This window comes from Pagrus pagrus, assembly GCF_965226575.1.
Source record: "Pagrus pagrus genome assembly, chromosome: 5".
Taxonomy (NCBI): domain Eukaryota; kingdom Metazoa; phylum Chordata; class Actinopteri; order Spariformes; family Sparidae; genus Pagrus; species Pagrus pagrus.
Window position 1 is genome coordinate 9969488 of NC_140189.1, and position 24913 is coordinate 9994400.

The window sequence follows — 24913 nt, forward strand, 5'->3', positions numbered from 1 at the left end:
ACATAACATAACAGTCTCTAGGGGCACAACTGTTACCTGCCAACAGTCAGTACATACAGCTCAGTATTTTGTAAAATGCCAAAAAAATCCTCACCTAATATGAATTCAGTCACTTCTTGTTTGCTCTTGTCTTTGGTTGGAACTGTTAAAACTTCACTGTTTGTGAACAACAAGGTCTCTCAGACAAAATGCATCAGGACCTTTTAGGTTTTGAGATATTGAAACAGAGATCGATGGCATGTGTTATAATGTGTTACAATACAGGAGGAATTCAACTTGTACCTCAATCCTCAGGGAATTAAAAGTGCAGAATGTCTCTACCTTCATCACAAGCACACTGATACATACAGTACAAAAGCAGTCCTACACAATCCATTCACACACACATCTAACAATGTAGATTGTCACATGCATGTACGTAGTACACACAGATGCTCAGTAGATCTGATATGAATCTTAATGTTTTTCTCCAAGCAAATGGGGAGGTTCAGTAAATGATGATACAACAAAACTCATGTAAATGTCAGGGTAACAGAAAGTCAAATAAGATGACTCTCACAGTCCTTTGCAGCTGTAAAAGGTTTTGGAAATCAGAACCCAGAACTGTGCCAAAGATTTGAGCACTGACGTTTGTGACTGTATTCTTACTGGTGGTACTACTGCGAGGTTTACATAACTTCTTTTGTTTATATAACTCCCACAAATACTGAAGTTTTACTGCTCATGTAAAGTCATAAGATGTCTTTCATGCTGTGACACAGAAGTGTTGTGCTCAGAGGTGAGTCCCCCGACTTCTGCTGTGACTGTCACTGTGAATCACCTCATAACTGCATTGTATTAACATTCAAAATGGTGCTGTGATCTAGCATGTTAATACTGTATGTTATAACCAGAAACAGGCAGGACAACACTTAAGCCACTCTCAGGCCTCTGCATTTTAAAATCACCAGACTTTCAGAGCTTTCTATCCCAGCTTAGTATGCATCCCAGTTGCCAGAATAAATGTTGGCAAACTATGTTTCGGCAAAGAAGTTAAAACTCTTCATTTCTTTGGGATCAATTATCATTTTTTCTTTTGTTACATTGTGTTGTCATGACGTTTTGTTTGTGGTTAGCAGCTAACATTACATTACATCTGTTGAATTGTTTCAGAAACCTGGGGTTTGTCTACGACAGTTGTGTTGCAGTCAGGAATGGTGGGGGCGCTGAAAAAAAATCTGTGTAGTTCAGTGTAGTTAGTTCAGTTCACAGAAGTTCAGTAAAGCCTCTTACATGCAAGCACAAATATCAGGTAGAATACCTTGTTGCATTGAGCTCATTTGTATCATCACCCAAATCAGCCTCTGTCTACAGTGAGGGCCATCGTCTGTGGAGCTCAGAGCGTCTGGAGCTTTTCACTCCAACTGAGCTCTGCAGCAGCGGATATTACAGATTAATGTGACAACAAGTCAAAGAGATGAACACATCTGTGAGATGGGCCACTGTGGTGTTTAGATCAGTTGTGCTTAATTTAAAAATACTACTTTTCTCCATCATTGGTGTCTCCATGGTGGTACATGTAAATGGACTTGATTTTCTATAGCACTGTTCCAGTCTACTGACGGCTCAAAGTCCTTTACAACGCTCATCACATTCACATACAGAGGCTGCGAGGTGACGACCTGCTCATGAGGAGCAGTTTGAGGTTCAGTATCTTGTTCATGGATACTTCAACATGAAGCCAGGGAATCGAACCGGCTACTGGATGACTCGCCCTACCTCCTGAGCTACAGCCGCCCATCCATGACCTCATTCTTTATTCTACATTAGCTGCTCGGCTCAATAAATCTGCCAGCAGCATATGACAAATATATGCCGAGGAGTTCATATCTGTGTTCGACTCTAACACAATAACATCCGATCTGTGTCCTTTATTTAAGAACTTTAACATCCTCAGATTTCGTCATGTTGTCACGCCGTGTGTTTTGTAATAGAGAGCTGATGCAATGCAGTAAAACAAGGGAAAGTAAAAAGTGAGGAGCCGCTGAACTCTGCTGCTCTCTTTCAGCTGCAGCCCGCTGGTGTCTAGCATGTTAAAGGAGGGGAGGAACACTCAAAAGCACTAGTGTGTGTCGGGGTAGCATGCGCGATGAAAAAGCACGAACACACACACACACACACTCACACACACACACACACACACAGCAAGACTCTAATTATCTAGGAATGAAATGAACTGCAAGAGCTTTCTGTGATGGGCGACTGTGTGTGTGTGTGCGTGTATGAGGCTAAGGGTGCATCTGTGTGCAATGAGTGTGTGTGTGCGTGCATGTGTTTGTGTGTGTGTGTGTGTGTGTGTGTGTGTGTGTGTGTGTGTGTGTGTGTGTGCTAAGTTGTTATTAGAGAGCATGAGGGAGCGGACGGTTTAGGGGAAACAGAAGGAGAGCTGAGCTTTAATTCCTCTCCTCATGAATCATTCATGAGTATTTGCATGTGTATGAGTGAACATGTGTGTCTGTGTGTTTGTGTGTGTCGGTGTAGTGTAGTGTAGTAAAGTAGAAGCTCAAACTGTGGCTCCTGTAAAACCACAACAATCCCAGTTTGTCATTAGGCCAAAAAAGGGTTATATAAAGGCAGTGCAACAGTCATGCGATTAGCGCTGTAAATCATGTAACGGTGGGGTTGAGGGGAGCACCCAGGACCTTATTTTGAGCGATATCCAGCGAAGGATCTGTTTAGTTGTCAGTTGGTAGTTGACTGAACACCATCAGACCGTCACACTCCTGTACTGCCCACCTTGAAAAGCCAGTGTGAGTGGGACTTGTATCTGCTGGATGTGGGAGGTAACTTTTTGCTGACATGTTCTCCTTAACAACTTTACAAAGCTACAGTGTGTCAGTGATTTGGTGTGGTGTTTACAGCTTGTTGATCTGGTTCCAAGTGACCAAACAAACCAGATGCAAATGGATTGAGAGGGAATAGTTGCAATTTCACCTTGCTTCCTGGGTGCCTTTCTTTGGAGGCCACCCCAGGACACACTTGAAGGATTACACTTCCACCACTGGCCAGGGAGCATACATGATTCTCCTCAAAGGATCTCATGAAAGCTGCTGGGAATAAGGACATTGGAACTGCACCAAGGCAACTACATTCATCAAATAAACCCACAGCAATATTCTGCAAAACAAAGGCTGCTAGAGCCAGAGCTGTCCTATGTGGCTTCTCCTTTAGCATTACGTGTCAGATGGTGCAGCCTGTTGTGTCTTAGAGGGGCAGAAAGATCCTTTCAGTATGTTCAAAGACCCAGCTAGTCACGCTTACAATATGATTTAAAGATTATTTTTTTTGCAGCATTTTCATGAGCATTCATTGCCAACAGGCTGTTGCTCTACATCTATATATAACATCTCTATCATCGCCATGGGAGATTCATGTGGAGGTAGGGGAAGCTGGTAGAAAGATGCAGGAAGAAGTGAAATTTTCAATGAACCTACTTTGATCAGCCTCTTGTGTTTTTTTATTTTTCGATGGGAGGAGGCGGAGTCGTTCTGTGCGCTAACACTGCGTGTCTTCTCCAATTTAGTGTCCTGTTATCATGCGGGTTCATCACACACCCACTCCTCCTCACTGTGTTGGGATTAAGACAGCAGATTCCTTGCCATCGTCAGCCTACACGGTGGATTAAGACCAAAGCAAACCCAGGTTGTTGCTCTCATTTTCTCCTCTCTTAATTTCCCCAGCTCTCATTCTGAAGCAGCCTCCTTCTTTCCTAAATGAGCCTCTTCAAGAGGATGAGCCCAGCTTACAGCTGAAAATCTGCATTCTGCCGATTAAGGCCACTTGATGGATATCACACCACAGTCATCAGCTCATGCTCTATGCAGCCTCTGACCCTGAAATGGCAATTTGAATTGCATTTTTGCTTTAAACTCAATTCTGAGCGTCTTCATGAACTTGTGACTGAAATAAAAAAGCAGAAGTAATGGATGCCTGCAGATCCCAAAGTTGCTGGAGAGTGGGTCATTTGTCATGTGCTTACTGTCAGCGTCATACCTCATAATCACATATCCGTGTACATGATCAGCACACACTGGTGTTACTGTGTCAAAGGTGGTTTGCCAGCACTTGGTTTACAGTCCAATCCAAGTTTTGATTTACAGAGGCCCTCTGTACTCACTGCAAATGGAATCAATACTAAATGCATCAGTGCTTCAAGAAGAGGAAGGAGGCAGCCAGAGCCAGCGTCTTGAGCATCAGTTTTACTTACAGTAAGGCCATAATAGACGATTACCTAGCTACTGACCTTAATCAACTTTAGAGCCATTAAGGCAGACTGGGCGGGAGACAGAACAAATGAAGGGTCATAAAGCCACTTTTAAATGAGTGCGGTCAGGTGTAATGTAGGAGTGAGTCAGTGCTGCCTGCTGATGATGAGACAAGAGCTGATATGTGCACTGGTTGATAGGAACTTCTGCATGAACGTATGGTGGGCTTCCATACGTTCATGCAGTTCATGCGTTCATGCATACACTCTCTGCCAGGTAAAGAAGAAACTGATGAAATGTTACACATGATGAAGTCAAAACCATCAAAACATCATTTGTATTTTGTAGTTTTGACTTGCTAGCTCAAGATTATAAGTTAGCAATCGTATTTTAGCATACCATGATTTTGACTTAGCATCTCATTACTCTGACTGAGTGTCTAGTTCATTTGACTTTGTATTTCAAACTTTTGACTTTATAATTTTGACTCAGTAACTCCAAACTTTGACTTTGAATGTCACATTTAGTATATAAGAGGTTTGACTTGTTAACTCTTAATGGTCTTAACTTATTAACTATTATTAATAACTCATAATTGTGACTTTAGAATAATAATAACAATGTTAAAAACTAGAATGGCGCTCTGCAGAGCACATACCTCCACCAAGGCCCAACAGTCCACTTTTGTTCAGTCAAGTCTAATCATTTATAAAACTCTATAGCCCTGTATCACTCCAAATTTGAAACCACTCATCACTGCTAAACTAGGATCTGCATCAAATTGAACTCAATCATAGATACCAGCCATCTAAATACGCCTGATTTTTTCCATTTACATCCATGCATTATTCCCGAGAAATAATCAAAATGTCGAATCCCTGCAATGTTAAAGAAAGTGAGAAAAGATTCCTGGATCTGTCCCTTTATCTGGATCCACACTAAAAGTTAGCGATGACCAAGACCCATCCTCCATCCATGTTTGGTCTAAATCTGTCCGGTAGTTTCTTGTAATCCTGTTGACAAACCAACCAATGGATGTGGTTAAAAATATAACCTCCTTGGTGGAAATAATTATTTACATTTTACCCCGACCCCCACCCCCAGAAAGGCTTTCAGTAAAGTGCAGCTTCCTCCCTACATTGTAAATCCTTCAAGACTAATAGAGTCACCAGTGCTAATGTTGTGAAGCAGCGTCTGCAGGTGTTCTCACTTCAAACAAGCTCTAAAACCATGTTATATGTATGATGCACGGTGGGTATGCTCAAAGGTTTTCAGATTTATTATTAAGTGAATGAAGAGGTACCTGTGTGAATCAAAGCTTATTCAAATGTGCTCTGGTGTCAGCTGGCATCTGTGTCTGAGCGTACATAAATCCAAGTTTGATGTGGTGGGGTTTTAGTCTAATAAAAAGCAAAGCAAATACCCTCTGAGCATGTCTTTTTATAGGTGAAAAATAATGTTTTATAAAATGGGCCCTATTTACACTGTTTTGACAATTAAAAATGAATCGATCTGATCTTACCTAATTAACTCCGGCCATTTTTGACCTGAGATGTCTAATATTCAGAATTCAGAATACCTGAAAATATCTGTGTGTGTGTGTGTTTGTCTGTGTGTGTGTGTGTATGCAGGCCTTTAAAGGTGCAATTTGTAAGAAATTACCTGAATTCAAAGGTAGCACCAGAACTATAGAATAACTTCTAACTGCTGCTCATTACATTCTGCTGTAGCTATCTTTGGCTGTAGCGACTAGCTGCTGCTGGAGAAGCTCAGTTAACCTACACATACTAGTTTGAAGACAGAGGATCGGGCCCATGGCACCCGAATGTGTAGCACCGGCCCTGCTGTGACAGAAGATACTCCGTAGTGTGCTGGGATTTTATAACTGAAGTATGAGCAGGAGCACCCATTCGCTTTTGAGTCCAAGTTGCAGAGTCGAGTCCCCGTCTCTGCTAACATTAACCCTGCCTAGGTCTTTGAGGGTTAAAGCACCAATTCAAACTTAGAATTTGTTGATGTGTATGTAGTCATCATATTGCCACTACTGAGTGTGGAAGCTTGTTAAACTCTTGTAAATGCACGGAGGCCTCCTGTGAACATGCTCCCATATAAAGGTGCTTGCTGTATAGCTTTTTTTGTCTGTTAACACAGTTAAATTGAACGTCACTTGTGATCAACACGGCTCAGTAAACACGCTTTACACACTGTCTTTACCACCTCTCTGTATACCTTTGGGCCTCCCTCCCCTACCTCCATCCTTTCCCTTTTATTCCTTCTCCTCCTCCTCTTCCTCAGCTCTCCCCACCTATCATGAAGGCTCAGTGTCAGCCAATTAGGAGAGATGGTGACACTAACCCCCCTCCGGCAGAAGAAACGAGGGCTCCTTCCTTCTTTGAAAGACAAGCCACAAAAGGCTCAATCTCAAACATACTGCAGCACAAAAGGATCACACTTCCATAATTGGCTGTCTCGGTTGACGTTCAAAAGGCGGCCTATTCTCCTCAGATTGGAGGCAATAAACAATACAGCATGAATAAAACATTAATCGCAATTATTCGTGTCAGGGATATAAACAAATGATTGCCTTTTGTAAATATTTCATCCGTGGTGTCTTCTTGCCACGTTGCCTTGTGTGGCCCTGAGAGGTGTTGAAAGGGATCACAGGAGGGGGAGATGATCTTTCCCTGCTCGGGCGTTTTGTTAAACATTAATGGAGCCAGCGCTGTACGGAAGTGGCTTTAATCTTCTTGCTGCCGGAGCTGCTATCTCCTTCACCCACCTCCCTCTCCTCTCATCCTCGCTCTCGATCCTCTCCGCTCACCTCTGCAGCCTCCCCGCCCCTCTCATCTTGATCCCCTCTCCCTCCTCCCTTCATCTTTTCGCCCTATTCTCTCCTCTTTAACCCCCAAACCCACCCTCCCCGCCTCGATTGACGGATTGGGCTATCACCTCTCTTTGCTCTGCAGTACATCATCTTAGATCTGGGTTATTCAAATTAGGTTTAAATCTCTTTTTTTTTTCCCTCCCCCCTCAACGTTCCAGTTCAAACCTATTTGTCATTTTTCCTTTCCTCAGAGAGCAAGAAGCCGGAGTCACGCCAAAATGCCCTGATAGTGTTTTGATGGGATTCCAAAGGAGGATGGCTTCCAAATCTGACATTTTTAATACATGCAGATTTATTATGTGCGTATATTAGAGCTGGAGATTGATCTTGATTTGTATACTGCGACTTGAAAGACTGCAATTTTCAAATCTACAATCTTAATTATTACCTACATAATTACCTCCGCCAAGAAGGTTATGATTTCACCCGTGTCTGGTGGTTGGTTGGTTGGTTTGTCAGCAGGATTACACACAAACTAAACGTGGATGGAGGATGAGTCTCAGCCTGGAATTTGTTCTCACTTTCTTTAACATTGTGAGAGAGGGCATTTTTCAACATTTTCATCAATTTCTCAGGGAATAAATCAGGCATATTTAGGTGGCTGGTGAGTACAATTCATGCATATCCCGGATCTGGTGAGTTTTTTTGAATTGTGGTTAACCAGTATAGGTGGTTTAAAATTCAGAGTGACACAGGGCTTTTAAGTTTGATATTGGATTAGGCTTGATCCTAACAGATCCTCATACCTTAACGATTGGGTGTTTGTCATCGTCTCCCAACACAACATTTATTACCATTCCTAAAAATACATGACCGTGGTATGGTCGCTGTTTTATTAGCTTAGGCAAGAAAACTACTTGTTAAGGTTTAGGAAAACATTGTGGTTTTTGGTTAAAATTGCTACTATACATTTGTAACTTCCATTACAAACGTACCTACATTACCTAAGTAACTTACATCACTTCATTTTATGTGATGTATACTTTAAAGGAACTCACTGTTGTCTTCTGGTTTCACACTGGACATGAACAGCGGTCTCCTGAAAGTCCTGTGCTTGTTTAACCTGACCGTCCATCCCCGACCTCCTCCCTGTACTGACTTTTCACTCTTTATACGACTCCTCCTCACTTCCTCCTTTGCAGCTGTAATAATTACTACAGACACTAGAGGTCGCCGCCTGACAACAAACAGAGAAATGGGTCGTTATAAGCTGCTTTCATTTGTGACTTTGATGCTTGTTTATCTGATGAGGACAGGCTCCTTTATTGAAATAAAGGGGACTGTTAGGCCCGGGTGGAGGTATGCACTCTATGGAATAATGGTCTGTATGTGCCAGTGTCTGTACAAGTTACACAAAGATTGTTATATCAAGAAAAAACATCACCATTATATCCATCCAAGTCTAAAACACTGAGCTGTTTCTTCTGGAATCCAGGTTCTGTTTCAGAAAACTTCATTTGAAATAATATTGACATTTCTAATTCAGTATTAGAACATAACTTTTCCCACCTCATATGTCTGGATAGACATGCATTTTTAAAGAAACAATCTGATATTCTTGTTTATTCAATATTTCTGTTGTTGAGTACCTAGTGTCTGGTTCCATTGCCTGCTCATCCAGCTCTGGTTCTGGTACCCATTCCAGCCCTGGACCTACATCTCCCAACTGTCCAAAGCTCCTCTAATAGCACGGTAAATACTCCTCAGAGCAGAGTCAGCTAGCAGAGCTAACTTGCAGCTATGGTACGCAGCAGGTTGCTTTCAGGGAACTCTGTAAATCACAGAGAGTTGAGGACGCTGACGGAAGGGCACTGGGCAGGCTTGGCTCTAGGGTGCTGGGCACTGGCTGGTGGTTAACAGACACTGAAGCTGACATGATGCTAACAGGCTGGTGGTTAGCAGACACTGAGGCTGACGTAATGCTAGGAGCCTGGTGTCTAGCTGACACTGCAGCTGATGAGAGTCTACACAGGTGGAGCAGACACAGGTGTAGGCTTCGGCTGTGGATCAGCTGGCATGGTAGCTGGGCTCACCACGATGTCAGCCAGCGATGTCAAAAGTACAAAAAGCACAAAAACAGCCACACCAAAAGTCCCAATCATGACAGCAGCAGTATAACAGCTGTCCCACAGGATTCACCATCATGTCGATTTTCAGTGAGATAAGAGTCATTCATATCACATGGGATGAGCAGAACTAAGCCACTGCCCAGTCACTGAGTAACGCTTTAACACCTGAGATTGGCTGCTCTTCATTCTGTTCATCCTTTTCACCTATTTCATCAGCAACATGTTCTAATTTCCCCTTTCCTCCGTACACTGTATACGCGGGCTATGTTAACGGATTAGTCTACTCCCTCCTGGCAGCCCCCTAAAGCAACGTTTCTTTTTCCATCACCACTCTTCTTCGTCTTCCTTTCTCTCCTAAAGCGTCTAAAAATTGTGTTGCATATTTATTCATGCAGAATTAGCATCACAAACACTCTTCCCAGGCTCTTTGTTATGCTTCAGGGGGAGGGAGAGTGAGGGAAAGTAGATTACGCTTTTTCGTTTCTCTGAGGCACACTCAAAGCAGGCTTTCTAGGCTTCCACATGGTTTTGAGCAGAGCTTGGGGCTTATGGAGACGCACTCCATCTACTTGAAGTAAAGACGGCTATGACTTAAAATAATGTTGTTTCTCTGGCATTACTGTTAACCACATCATTTCCCCTCTCTCCCTCACTTCCCCTTTCCTTAAGTCTTATTATTCATCTTCTGCCTTCCATCCCGACATGTCTCCTGCCTTATCCATGCAAAGAGACATTGACCACATTTGACTCAAGTAAAGCTCCAGATTTTACTTTCCGGTTTATAGATTTTGTATGAAGTATGGCTCAACTTGTTGATTGGGATTTAAGTGTGTCAGACATAGTGGAGTCGCACACAAAAAATACTTCAGATTACTGAATGAGTTTATTTACTCCTGTATAAATGAAAGAATGTCTTCCACTGCTGCCAGAGTGCAGGACGAATCACTGTTGCAGAATTGCAGATCTCATCACATACGAGATCTCAGAGGAAACTGAGATGAACTAATAATGTATTTTGCTACCAGGTTCTTCAGTTAATGTCCATAAGTAAAAGTTTTGTATTCAAGTTTGCTCATGAACAAATTGTCATAAACAAATTGTCATGTTGCATCCAGCTATTTAAAATTCATAAATGACCCTTGAGAATTCCATGTTTTGTACAAAAAACGTTGTTCATCTATATATATATATATATATATATATATATATATATATATATACATACACATACACATATATTATATTGCTTTCATGAAGGTCCAAGGACGTTGTGCAAGAACAACTTCCTCATGTTCATTCAAGAGTTGCTCAGGTACAGTAAGGTCTGGTCATTTCAGTCACTATGTGTGTGAGGGGGCTGCAACCATCATACATTCAGCACTTACCACAAGATCTGTCAACATTATGTTTGAATACAGGCTGCACTTGATTGGCCTTGCGGTGTGTCCAAATTCAACATGGAACTTCCTCATCAACACAGTGCAACTCTGTGTGATAAGAAACTGAACGGTAAGAGTCATTTCAAAATTGGTTATATTTGCCCCAGAACACATCAAGCGGGACTAGACTCATGACCTCAGTATTACAAAACTACACCCGCTTTGCTACAGCCCTGAATGTACCAAACAAATTCAGCTTTACCATGTGCACAGAAAATATTGCAGGATATTGCATTAAAGCTGCTCATTATCATGATTCTGTTGTTTAAAAACAAATAAGAGCTGCTTTAATGAAGAATGAACACATGAAAAACTTTCTGCTCTTTCATACTGTGCAACTTGGCTGAAATGCAATAAAAACGATTCAGTGTTCATCTGTTACACACTGTGACGCATTACCAGAGGATTATAAAACCATTAGAACCAAAAATTAACTTTTCTCACAATATGAGCACAAGACAAGTAGCTTCCAATTAAATATGTTGTCACTAACTAGACAGCTGCCCTATGAAGTATTAAACTTCATAATCATATTCAGTGTGTGTTTTATATCATTTACTCATCTAGTGCAGACAGTGGGCATGGAATATGCCCATAGATATGTGATGCAAAGCTGGGTAAACCGTGACCAAGAGAAAGACAGTGTCCATCTGTCAGTTTATTTATCTACTGTATCCACCTGGCCATCCATACACTTACATTCTTACTCTCTATGTGTAGGGCCATGGTGGGGCTGCTGGCATTTACCAGACTGGCCTAACTTAGAAATAAAGAACTATCACTTGACTTATGGAAGAACTCAAGTGCCTCTTTCTGTGAGATGACAATATTTTCTTTTGAGATACACTTACTGGTTTCATTGTCCATTAGCGCCTTTAAATCACCAAATATTTCATAGCTCACTTTGAAGGCTTTAAAACTCAACTGTGGATGGTGCTGAGTTTCAAAACACAGGCTTCTTCTGAAAGGCTGTGCTTTGCTTCGAGCTAAAGGCTAACGTCAGCATGTTAACATGCTCATAATAACAAAATGCTGATGTTTTAACAATTTTGCACACAAAGCAAGGTGGAGACCGGTGTCAGCTTCAATCCAAGTCCATCAAATCACACTTTGCATTTCTGTTTGGGCCAAGAATGTCTGAAGTATCTTAACAAGTATTGGATGGATTGCCAATAAATTAGCACAGTCTGTACTGTCAGGGGTTTTCTAAGTGTGGTACTGAGATCTATATATGAATGTATACAGGAGTGCCAATGTTCCTGAAATATAAAAACCATGGTGATGGGACTTCCTGAGCCTTCGTGATAACGAAAAATATTAATGATGCACCATGAATAACATGAATATTTCTGGATTTAGTCACCCCTAGATGTGGCTGCAAACATGCTCTAAGGATGTGGATGTTTATTTTGCAATGAACAGAGAAAATTCCATCTTTGGAAAGTATACTTCATACTGAATCGAAAAATATGTCAGTTTTTGACTCAAAAGGCGTCAGTCAACCGTAAGGGTTTTAAGTTGTTGTGTGTCACAGCCACTGCTGCAGCTCCAGCTGCTGACCATGTTGGATAGCGGTCCAAAGAGGCCAGTCACCAGGATGAAATGTTAGCAGGTAATGTTCCTGTATTTGAGTGAGTCATAGGATGCAGCCGTGTGTCGACCAAAACAAGTACTTTAAGCCAGAACATGATGTTCTCCTAACTCCAGCAGGTGGTTTTTGTGCCTGACCCTAACCAGGCACAGAGGAAAGTGTGAAAATGCACCTAAACAAATGCTACAGTGAGTTGCAACTTAAAGAAACGTAACATTTGAACTACTCTGTGGTTTTGCAGAAATGCATTTTGCCAACATCAAAGGTTACATGTCTTACGAACATTAGCATGCACATGTACCTTTTATGGTATATCTTTGCATGGTCTGAACCAAAGTCAAGGACCAACCAACCGACACAGCTGCACCTAGCTGGTGTTTACAACCTGGATTGGTTTACAGATGTTTTGTCACTGTTCCTCGAGCGGCACCATGAGTGGTCACACAGGCATTTTATAATAATGTTTTTTATACCTTACTTTTACACCTAGGCCTATTATTTAACAGCTGACATTGGAGAGGCAAATGAGGAAATGACAGGAAATGAGGACAACAAATGTCCCCAGCAGGAAAGGGGCAACTACAGCGCATGACTAAGAGGTGTATGGCCACTGAGCAGGCTGCTGCATTTGACACGTTGGGATTGAGAACAGGCTGCTTCTGAATATGTGATTCAGACAGTATATTTGACCTACAGAATTGTTTTAAACCATGTAATTGCCCTGTTCTTACCATTAAAAAGCTGTGTCTACCTTCCACATGCTATGATTTTAGCATATCAGTTGGTAAGTTAAGGGTGGGTTCCCCCCTATAAGAAAAACTACAACAACAAGAACAAATCCAGCATTGTTTTCGAGGAATCCTGTCATTGGAAGTGTGTCAGCATGTGGGCTGCTGGTAGTGGTGTGTGTGCTGCCCGTTCTGTCCAACAAAGGCCCGTCCCTGTGAGTCTGATGAAATCCACAGGGGAGAGCTTGTAGCCAGTCCAGGCTAAACGCTCCTGACAGTGCTGAGGCCCACAAGGTCAATGAGGTCCATCCCAAGACATGCATGGGCGTACAGACTCGTACAGACCTCGCCTCCACGTCTAATCACAGTGCCCCTAGGCACGAAACTCTCAGTCTCAGCTTCTTCCACACCTTCATCCTTTCTCATCCGCCTCCATTCACCGTCATTGACTTCTCACCCAACCCTGAACTCCCCATCACCCTTGTATCTTATTCACCCTGTGCCACTAACAAAGTGTGCAGCTCAGTCACATTCTCAGTGAAGATGATTAGAATGGGAGGTTTTTCTGGTGGTTGTTTTCTTTCTGTCCGTCTTTTTTCTTTTGGAAGATTTCTTACCAAATATTCAAATATAAATACTGTATATATGAAGACGATACAACATGCACCTGTTAATCTTTCACTTGATTGATTGATTGAAATGTTTATTTTGAATAAGTAAAGAACAAGAAACAACAGACAAGAATGACAGTCCCAAAACAGAAATAAAAAGCATAGCGAACAGACAGAAAGAATAATATTTACAGACAATGAAATGAATAAAGCAAAATAAATTGTCAAACACTTGATGGTCTTGTTTACATATTGAAAAATGAGTGAGAAGTATAAACATTTAATCCCACCCCTTCTCCATAAGTCATTGAATGATAATTAATCAGCTCCCTTAATGGTCTAAACCCTTACTCAAGTTCATTTTCCTAAACTTATTATATAGTATAATATTGATTACCTTTTATCTTTTTCTCTTTTTTTATCTGTTTTGTATAAGAGCATATTATTTTATATAATATACCTGACATACATGAAATATACAATATCTGATTGTACATATAAAATACAATGGAATAATATACAATAAAATGATTCTACCTTATTTTATCAAATCAGTAATACCACATTTTCACCTTATTTCTGTCAGACAAATGTGTTAAACAACCAGTGTTCGAAAAAAAGACTGAACAGGAGATTGTTTTTGAATTTTCGTTGAACATATATCCTCTATCCTCCGGAATTTTTTTTGTCATCAGACACCACCAGTGTATATTCACCATTTCCATTATTTGCTGTATCATTGACATGCAATCCTTATTATAATCCCTCATTATTTACAATGAAAACATTAATAATTCATGTTTTGTGTAGACACAACAGCATTTTGAGCATTCATGTAGTAAAACAGAGCCTTAATATCTGTATCTTTCTTCTTTCTATGGGACACTTTGGGTCTCCATATCATCCAGTGGTAAGCAGCATGTAAACACAATCTCTGATTATTCTCTACTGGGATTGTTTGTTTTTCACTAGGAGTGTTTCAGTCTACATTGTCTGTATTTGCCTGTGTATTTGCCTGGGAAACAAATACCCATTATTGTTAGCAGCGTATGCAAAAGTTGAATACTTACACTGCAACAGAAAGCACAGAAAGGGGTATGACACCAACCTCAAAGGATAGAGGTTCTTCACATGAATCATAACACATAAATTGAACAAAATGTCTGAGTTATTGTCGAAGAGAATGTTGAAGGTTTGGAGTGTCGGAGTTCAGTATCACACCATACCACACCACCTTTGCTGCTCTCATGGCAACAATTCATGAAATTGCCAATGAAAATACATGTAGGCCTACGCAACCCTGTTTTACGGCACAACTTATTAGTCACATAAAAAATAAAATGTGCTTTACAAACATGACTAAAATAGAATAGAATAGATCTTTATTGTCATTGTTTCAAAAACAAAACATGGATAGCAGCTCTTAGTTTGTCAAATAAATATCAAATATAAACAAGAAAAAAAAATAGATAGTGGTAAAATATATACAACAAGATAGATAACACAAGATGTGCTTTTAATGTCCTATTTAACCTCTACCAACTGCCAGCATCATTCAGGCGTTTCATTAGTATTGCTACATGCACACTGTGAGCTCTCTAAACAAACTAACATCCATACAGACCAGACTATGCAAACATGGTGAGAGCAGAGTCCTAATGTTGCGTAAAGCCTCGCAGCCTCAATATCAGCGGGGTCACCAAACAGCAGAAAAGCCTGTTGCTTTAGTGTGCTAACCATGTCATGTTTATATACCTCACTCACTAATTAATGTTAAGAAAGTATGTCTGTAAATGACATGAGTTACATCACTCACATAATTTACGTTACAAGACTGAATGTAACCCGAGGTATGACCTCTTCTTAAACCTAACCAAGTAGTTCTGGTGCCAAAACCTAACCAAACCGTGACCGTTTGACAACATTAATAACAGTCCAAAAGTCATAATACGTGAACTGATTGTCAGCAAGCTATATTTTATAAAGTCTAACTGGACACTGTATATTACATGTTATTGCTAACTTGACCGCAGAGCTCTTCACATGCAAAACTGGCACTAGAGGGGTAGGTAGAGCGTCATCATTTGAAGCTGAGGGCCACTGACCAAGCTGCTGGATTTGATGAGTTGAGAGAGAGAACATGTTGAATAAACAGTTGAAGCCAGGAGAAGCAGAATTTCATCATTTTTGATCTCAGACAGATTAAGGTGTTATTAAAGCTAAAGCTGTACCGCTCAGCCTCTGACGATGGAAACGTGTGAAAGGTAAAAAAGTTACTGTGAATATTCTCTGATAGCAAAAATGCCAAGATGTACCTTAGGCCAGCCAACAAATATTTATTGGTATGTACAGTAAACAAAAAAAAATATATTAACTCTGCACTGATGGTGTTACTGTCTCATGTTCATGTTCCGTTAACTCGGCATGCTGTTCTGCTGAGTTGTATGCAGCATTTTTGTGCAAACTCTGACTGCTGCATGGCTATAATGCCATAGCAATCGCGTTTACGTCAAAACATACTGTAGCAGGGCTCTTTCATTTCATTCCCATATGTCCCCCATTTAGACCTGCTTAGCCCTGCCCTGCCATTAATACCTCGCTGGTCACCTCTTACCATGTAATTTCCTCTATATAGCGTGACGTTCAGTTTCCATATTAGGAACACAACAAGCCGATTACTCAGTGGTTATATCCAGGCGCAGTTTAATACCCTCAAGATCATGCACGAGCTGTTTCAGTAAAGATGTGTGTCGTTACAACGCTGTTCAACTGGCAGATAGGGAGTTTGATTCCCTCTTCGAGGTATGTGTCGCGTAGTGTCTCATCTTATTGTACTAAATCAGCAGTTTGATTTTTGCATGAATATCAACACCTGTAAATGTCAGGTACAGATAACCCCAGAACTGAGCCTTTGGAGTTGTGAGTGACAGGAAGGATCTCGCCTGTAGAGGTAGGCATTATTAGTTAAAATATTATTCCTGTGGTAATGACAAGAAATTATAAGTCTCTCTCTGGTGTATACGAGCCCATGGAGGTGGCGTTGAGCTTCGCCATATTTTGATGCAGTACTGTTTTTCGGCCTTAAGTGTATTTGTACTTGCTTCATTGTAATTTTTATATTGTGTGCCTTACGACTGTATTTAGCTTTGTTTATTTGTTTTGGTTTGTGGGACGAACCTACTGTGCTTTTCTTTTAGATCCTTATGTTCTAATGCTGCCTCCGTGCTCGCATTTTAGCACATAACATTAAATTATATCCGAGACATTGTTACAGACACCTAGGATTTGTATTTACAACATTTGTGTTGCACTCAGAAACAGTGGGAGGGCACCAAATTGTACTAACCTTTGTCATTTCTATGACAACATACATTCTCTATGAGAACTAAAAAAGAACAAAAACATGCCATAAAATCATTTGTTGGAATTTATGCAGTTAAATCCCCCACCAGGCCAGAGGTGATATCTTTTCTAACTGTCCAAGATCATAGGAGTTCAATGTACGGCTGTATTTTCTCCTTTGAAAAGACATCGAGAGTCATAATTAACATAAACATCAACATCTGAGGTAGAATCTGTTTTGTTGTCAGTGCCTAAAGCTCTGGAAAATGTTTGTTTAAAGTCACACATTATTTGTTTCTCTTATGTGAAATGTGCAGTTTTGAAATTAAGCCGATAATGAAACATGACCTGATGCAAGACAGGTTATACAAAATGCATTACAGGCCCAAGGCAAACATTTGTTACATGTCAAGCGAGCTCCCTCAAGGCCTGGTGTTATGTTCAGGAATTTGTCCTGGAGCAACATTGCAGATATTTAATATGCAGACCTTCACATTTTGCTATTAAGCTTTATCTAGAAAGAGAAAAGGCTTCATACAGCCACAGAGAAAAAACAAAGTAATGTGAGGAGACTTTAATGGATGTAAGCGCACTTTGATGCTGAGCTTCCACTAAGAGAGAGATAACAGATCAGTGTTGAAATAAAACAGAATCTCTTTGAAGGTTGTCTTTACAATCTGTTTGTTTCTTCTCTCTTCTTATCTGGTTCATCAGCTCCACACCAGCGTCAGGGTGCACTTTGTATTCTGTCAGAGATGTTTCAAGTCATATTAAATAAAAGTGAAACCACAACTTCTGGGTTGTGTTCTCAAAGTAAGACAACCTAATTCAAAATGCCATTATCTGATCACACAAATCAGAGCGTTCAGCTTCCAAATGGTGCTGACAACTGGAATGGCACTCAGTAGAGTGCATACCTCCACCATGGCCCAACAGTCCTCTTTAATTCAATCAAGCCTAATCATATATCTAACTCTATAGCCCTGTATCACTCTGAATTTTGAACCACCCATAACTGCTGAGTGCATTTACCAGGGTAATTAGACTCTGAATTAGTCATGGGTGTGTTTTGGGCAGAACATAAATCAAACCAATCCAAGTGTCGTCTCCCATTCCCTTTAAGAGCCAAGTGCACCAGGACCTGACACATAACATTAGCACTTGTCTTCACTGAGGGACATGCATGTGGTCCTCAGCTGCTGGACCCTCTGCCCCGCCGTCTCACAACCATCTGTCCTATCAACAACTCTGTTTGACTGCATATGAAAAAATACACAGATTTTAAACTGAGGAGGAGGAGGAGGAGGAGGAGCACTGCTGTCTCTTGTGTGTGCTGATCTCAGTCCATGGATCAGGAGGGACGGGTCATAAAAAGTATCATCCTGATCAATAACGGTGGGATGAGAGGGTGAAATACGTCCTCAATGAGGAAAATATTAATGACATTACCTGCAGCGATCCTCCAGCAGCACAAACCATATGTGTATCTCTACATTAACATGCACATGTGTGCACGAGGAACAGCTGATAAACTTCACTAATTATTTAAAACTCCTGACACATTCTCTCTGGAGAGTTTATAACTACAGCTTTTAGTTTTGTTGATTAAATGTGCCACGATATTAGTTACAGTGACATTACTGTGTTCATGGAAATGTTCAAAATAACTGAGAGCAGCCTCTCAAAGCATACAATCAGAGTGTATGAACGGTGTGAACCCGCCTGTGTAGGTGCGTCTGATGCGTCCTTTAAATAGCAGGAAACAGACTGGACTTTTGACTTCAGACCAGCTTTTTGTTCGTTTATGGTGCTGTCACTTTCTGCTGCCTCAAGATAGCAATCCTCCATCAGTGCACCTGACTACACCTCACTTTAAGACCATCATGCCCAGGGGCACACAGGTGGGCGCCGGTACATCTGCTATTTACACAATGTGGGCGCTGGGCGTGAAAATGACAACTGTGTCAGTCTGAAACTAGCAGTGACACCTGAGCTGTGCGCTGCTTTGCACTGAGTGTAATCTGTGCATTTTCCTGAGAAATGAACTAATAAAGTTGAAAAAGGCCCAATGCCACAATGTTAAAGAAAGCGAGAAAAAAGTTCTGGATCTGTCTATTGAATTGTGTATTCAGAGAAATGTTTTCTTCTGCAAACCATCATTTTTTTCTAACAATCAGACAAACAGGAATGAGACTGGGGGTTACATGGAATGATGCTGGCACAGATGATCTGGTAATGTGAGGGGTTTATAGATCCAGTCTGAGCCTCCTGAACTCTTTTCTGATCACACATGGACCTGATCTTTATAAAAAACCTCATGAATTTATAACATGCAGTCTCCATAAGCAGGACGATGATTCTTCTACAACAATGTAGACCATCATCTACTGTACAGCAACATGTTGAACCACGCTAATCTCCATTTTGTTCACATCCACTTCTCCATGAGGTCACGTGAGAGGGATCACGTGAGGTGGTGCATTACATGTTTAACATTAGAGAGAAGACAATCTGTGGGGTTTCTGCTTATTTGAGACACAACACTATTTCAAAAACGATGGTATTATTACAAAGTCCTGTAGTGAGTCCTTCTTCAGTCTGCAAATCCATGAATATTACATTTAAAAATGTATTAATATTGAACATATCGCATCTCTAAACTGCACCAAATTCCACACTGCACTTCTTTGTGTCCTCAGCAACAAACCTGATAAGTGTGAAGGAGAGCAGATGAATGGCTCTTGACACAGACAGGCAGACAGGCAGACAGACAGACAGGCAGACAGACAGACAGACAGGCAGACAGACAGACAGACAGACAGGCAGACAGGCAGACAGACAGACAGACAGAGATTCCTTGCTTCATAGTTAGATGTTTTCCATGTGTTAAAAACCTGGACGTGGACATGCAGGCAGTTTCAGTTTAGCAGAAAATAGCTAATATTGTGACTGTGACAAAAAAAGACAAAGTGTCTGGTCTGAATCTTCTTCCCTTTTCATGTTGTTTTCATTATGCAAATCGTACACTATGAAAATATAGGCACGCAAATAAATATGCAATTAATGACTTTGGAATTTTAGCAGCTCTCACACATGGCTCCTCTTCAACAAACAAAATATGTTTCATCATTAGTTCCCTTTTGTCTTTGTTCAGACACGTCATTGTATTTCAGCCTGCACTGTACTATACAAAAGCCTCTCTGTTGTCTTCGTCCTAAGTTGAGGTGTCCGCTCTCTGTGGCCCTTCAAAGAGGATTATTGCACGGCGTCACGCTCTCCTTAATGAATATCTGAACATCTCTGAGCCTTCTGTAGCACCAGAAGCAGGTGGGTGGTGAGGAGGCCAAGAGTCCCCCGGTCTTCTGAAAAACTTCCAACTGTTTCATCAAGTGTCAGAGGACTCACAACATCTGTTTGATTTCATCAGCAGGGCTTGCATGGGCTTTGAGGTTCCCAGCGTTTGGTAGAGCGCTCTGTGTGTCGCTCAGGCAGCTGCACAGACAGACAGCAACAGGCTCGTCCTCGCTGCTCTCTGCGTGTTGACGGCTCTGACTGAGTAAACAGCATTCCTCTAATAAGAATATCTGAGTGTGTTTACATGCAGGATCAAAAGTAAACTGCTGTGCATCCAAAAAGTTTCAAATCTGACAACAAAACCGCCTCCAACACTGCTAGTGGGATTTGAACACATGCTTGCAGCATGAGAGCTGAAGCCCAGGAGCCTCTCGCCACTCAGCCATTTTGACAGTCAGTGTGTAGGGGGAAGATTGTGAACATATGGCCCCACTTATCCATCTGATTCCACACACCCCTGACACCATGTAGAGTTGTCAATTGGGGGTATGCAATAGAAATTAATCCGTTAATCCATTCTGCACCATTTATATTTAACCTCATAATAAAGCATCATGATGTAACGTTTCGACCTTAAACTAACAGCTTCAGAGTCATGTTGATGGTACAGTGTCTTGTAACAGGGTGAATGGTGTTGCTGCTCTATGTGACTTCAGTGAGAGGGTAGGATCACAGCATTACATACATGTTTACTTCAACATACAAGTTTTCAACACTGCTCATTTTTGCTGAATTGAGACACCGTTGAGCTCTCTGGCTAAAGTGCCCCCTGATCAAATTAATAAATAAGCATTTTGAGATTACTGTAATTAGTCATTGTAACGACGATTGTTATTGCTTCTGCTGCTGCCCTTGTTGTGGCTAATACTGCACCTAATTAAGACTGTTAAACTACATAAAATAGCACAGCGAATAGCGTTGCTGCCTGCAGCACAGTGGCTGGAGGCAGACTGAGCACCACACATGAAATCTACAGCAGGCTAAAGTTAAAGTGAACTTCTCCTGACCCTACAGTTCATTCCATGAACAAAACACATCTTTGGGAAATCATGTTCTGCCTTCAACCTCCACTTTAACTTTAATGTCAGTGAGAGGATTTGTTTTTACACAAAGCATTATACGTCAAGTGACTTTGTTGTGAGTTGGTGCTATATGAAAATAACTGACTTGACCTGACAGCAGTTACACACTTCCTCACTGTGTTCTGAAATTGTAGTCAGTTATTTTCCTATTGCTTTCCTTCAAGTGTGGAGCTTTATGATCTTTCAGTGTAGATGAGCTATCTTATCAGGTATATACTGTGTACCTGGAAGCAAGCTGGCAGTTTTGTAAATGGTGAAATTCATAAAGATTGTTGCACATTACAGTGACATAGAGGTGACAGAGACAGAGGGGCAGAGGGACGCAGCAAAAGGAAGCAGTTCTCTGAAGCAGCAGCCAGTCAACAGCTGAACCGTTACTGAAATAGTACCCACTTCTCCTTACCACTTGGTGTTATACCACTTTTTATTTAATGCATACCACTTTATCTCCATTAAGGTATGTTTGTCTCCATATCTTATGTTTGTTACTAATTTAAAAACAGGCTGTGCATTTTTTTACGTAATTAAACTGGACATTGTTCTTCTGCTTATAATGCATGTATCATCAAAACAGTTTTTGTGCTTTTCATACAGCAAAGGTAACACAAAGTGCTTCACACAAGGAAACTGTGGAGGACCCCATCTGGTCCCCAAGCACCTCCTGCAAAGCTCCTTAGAAACCTCCAGTCCAGCCATGATTTGACCCAACTGTATACTGCAGAAGGACAATGACCCAAACACACTCCACAACCCTGCAAAGACCACCCAAAGACCAAAAAAGACCAAGGAGACACCACTAATGAACTATCCCAACTAGCTGTCTCAGATTCCCCACTGTAAATAAAACATTATCATGAATAAAATAAACACATAGTTTTCTGTGTGTGGGTGGAAGCCTTGTAGGGGTCCTCTCTTTTTTCTTTATTGAACCCCTGTTCCTGAAAGTCCTGTGTACGACCATGCACTGTCAGTACTGGTGCCTTATTTACACTCTGCTCAGCCTGCATGTATGGTTAATCCAGTTAACAGAGAAGCACAGAAAGCCTCGGCCGCTCACAGTCACAGAGGCTGTGTCTTCCATATCTGTGACCTCAGTGTTAAGAATGAATGGAAACAACAATAAACCAGCAATTCTGTCTTCTGTTAACCATCATCTGTGAAGGTCATATTGCTGCTTTAATCCTATTGGCTCCATTCAGTGGTGCTCAGTTGGCCTCTATTTGTCCATCCCTGAGGCTGGCTTTCTGCTGTGTCCTTGGACACTGTGCTCACACTTCACAGCCAGTATGAGTGCCACATCCACACACATACAAACACATACAGCAACACATGTGCAGATTGGTTACACACACAGCCACACACAGATCAGTCATGGCCCTGGGGAGTGAGCAGTGGAAGCCAGAGGCATTTTTATCTAATACAGCTCTAACAGCTACTGTGTTTATTCCTGGATCAGTTTAACACCTTCTGCTCACTGCTCGCCCTCCACCCATCCCTCGCCCACTGGGACAGAAAAGGCAGGAGGGTGGTGGTGTGAAAACACTGAGTGTGCTCTATGACACATATGCTTGCTTGTGTGTGTGTGTGTGTGTGTGTGTGTGTGTGTGTGTGTGCCGCTCCCAGAGGATCAGAGTTGAGACCAAACCACCTCTAACATTGTTGGGTGCTATTCTTATCTCAGAAGTTGGGATAAACAAAGATTGCACACCTTTTGTCCCAACAAGGAGGCTCCAGATTGTGTGTCAGGCAGGATAACCACCTCCCCGTTAATGCTCCAGGCCTGGCTGAGCATCCATTGCCTCAGAGTGTTTCTCTGGATACAAGCGATATGGGCTTTCGCATTGGCTGTGCTTACACTTGCATACAGCCAACACTTTGCGCTAACATGCAACATGATTAGGATTTCTATGACTAATGTCCTAAATAATTGCAAGTATTGTGTGTGTTTCCCAAAAGTTTGATTCAAGTGAACACAAACCAGAGATGTCGCCAAGATGATAGCAACCAAGTTACCAATGAGCTGTTTCTTCTTCCAAATGTTACACAGTCCACGTTAAAATTGAGTTTGTATGACATTCGTTGAATAATGGCCACTGGTAACAACTAACTTGTAAAAGGCAAAACATGGTCTATTTAAAGTTTGCTCGCATTAGCTAAGATTAACCACCTAAATGCTGATTCTTTCTTTACTACATTTCTTTCTTTACTACATTGTGTTTGTGTTGCATCAACCTCACCTGCGCAGCTGCCTTCTTTCTCTTCACAGTGCATAGCAGGTCTCCTTAATGACAGCCATCTTTGATAGGTGTTGTGAAGAGATGCTATCCACAACATTCATTAAATCACTTTAAAAGAAAATATCCACTGAATATTTTGATGGAAATGAAGACAACATTGAAGGAAAATCATTTTTTAAGGACAAAGTTTAATTGAGACAGCCAGAGACCGTTGAATGTACCACTGTCCCATTTTAGTGGCTGTCAATATTGTTTTTGGCTAAATCCAATGTTAGCATTGAGACACTGAAACTGTCGTACTGGAGATTAACAATAATTCTGGTGATGACCGACGTGTTCTACTTTATCACTTTTGTAAAAAAAATACATTCCAAATGTTGATGTTTCCAGTGTTATTATTGCAGTTGTTCAATTGTTATGCATATCCTGTCTGTAGAACAACATGAAATACAATGAAATGACCAGCTTTAAACAGCTTTTTCCTGTTGACTCTCAGCAACACTTGTGATCACCTCTAACCCTGTAAAAGCCTGGTTGTTGATATGATTCAGTGTGATTTGAATATAAAAGTAAAAATAGAACCTGGTGAGAGAGAGGGAGCTGCAGAATATCTCAATGTGGAGGGCATGCTTTCTCTGATATTCTTTATTTGATTGTAGATGTGGGAATAATGTGAGATTATCAACCTCAAAGCAAATCATACCTGGCATTAACATCGACCACTTACAGTTGAGGCCAAAATTATTAGCCCCCCAGGAATTATGGAACATTTTCCTAAAATTCTTCCCAATGTTTGCAGCATTGATAAAACGTGATATAATCAAACATCCACCAGTGCTATTTAGTAGCTTTTGGTACATTTTGGAATATAAAATAAATTTTTAGGCTTGCTTTATATCAAATAAAATGAAAAATGGGGTGGTCAATAATATTAGCCCCCATGTGAATTTTTGCTTTCAAAACACACCTAATTAACCAATCAGCTTTCAAACCACACCTGTGCAGTCAATTGGCTTCCTAACAACACCTGAGCATTCAATCAGCATAAAAGGACTCCATGGAACAGGGCACTTGAACACATTATTGAGAGGGACTACTTTCACTCACCATGCCAAAGACAAAGGAAATCAGTCTTGAGCTCAGAAAGAAGATAGCGGTTCACAGTGTCTAGAACTGCTGTACGTTGCATCATTGCCAAGTACAAGGAGACAAATTCTGTACGAAACAAACCCAGGCGTGGTCATAAGTGCAAGATTTCAAGAACTCTAGAGAGGAAAATAGTCAGAGATGTCAGCAAGAAGCCCCGGACATCTGCCAAGATGATTGTTGCTG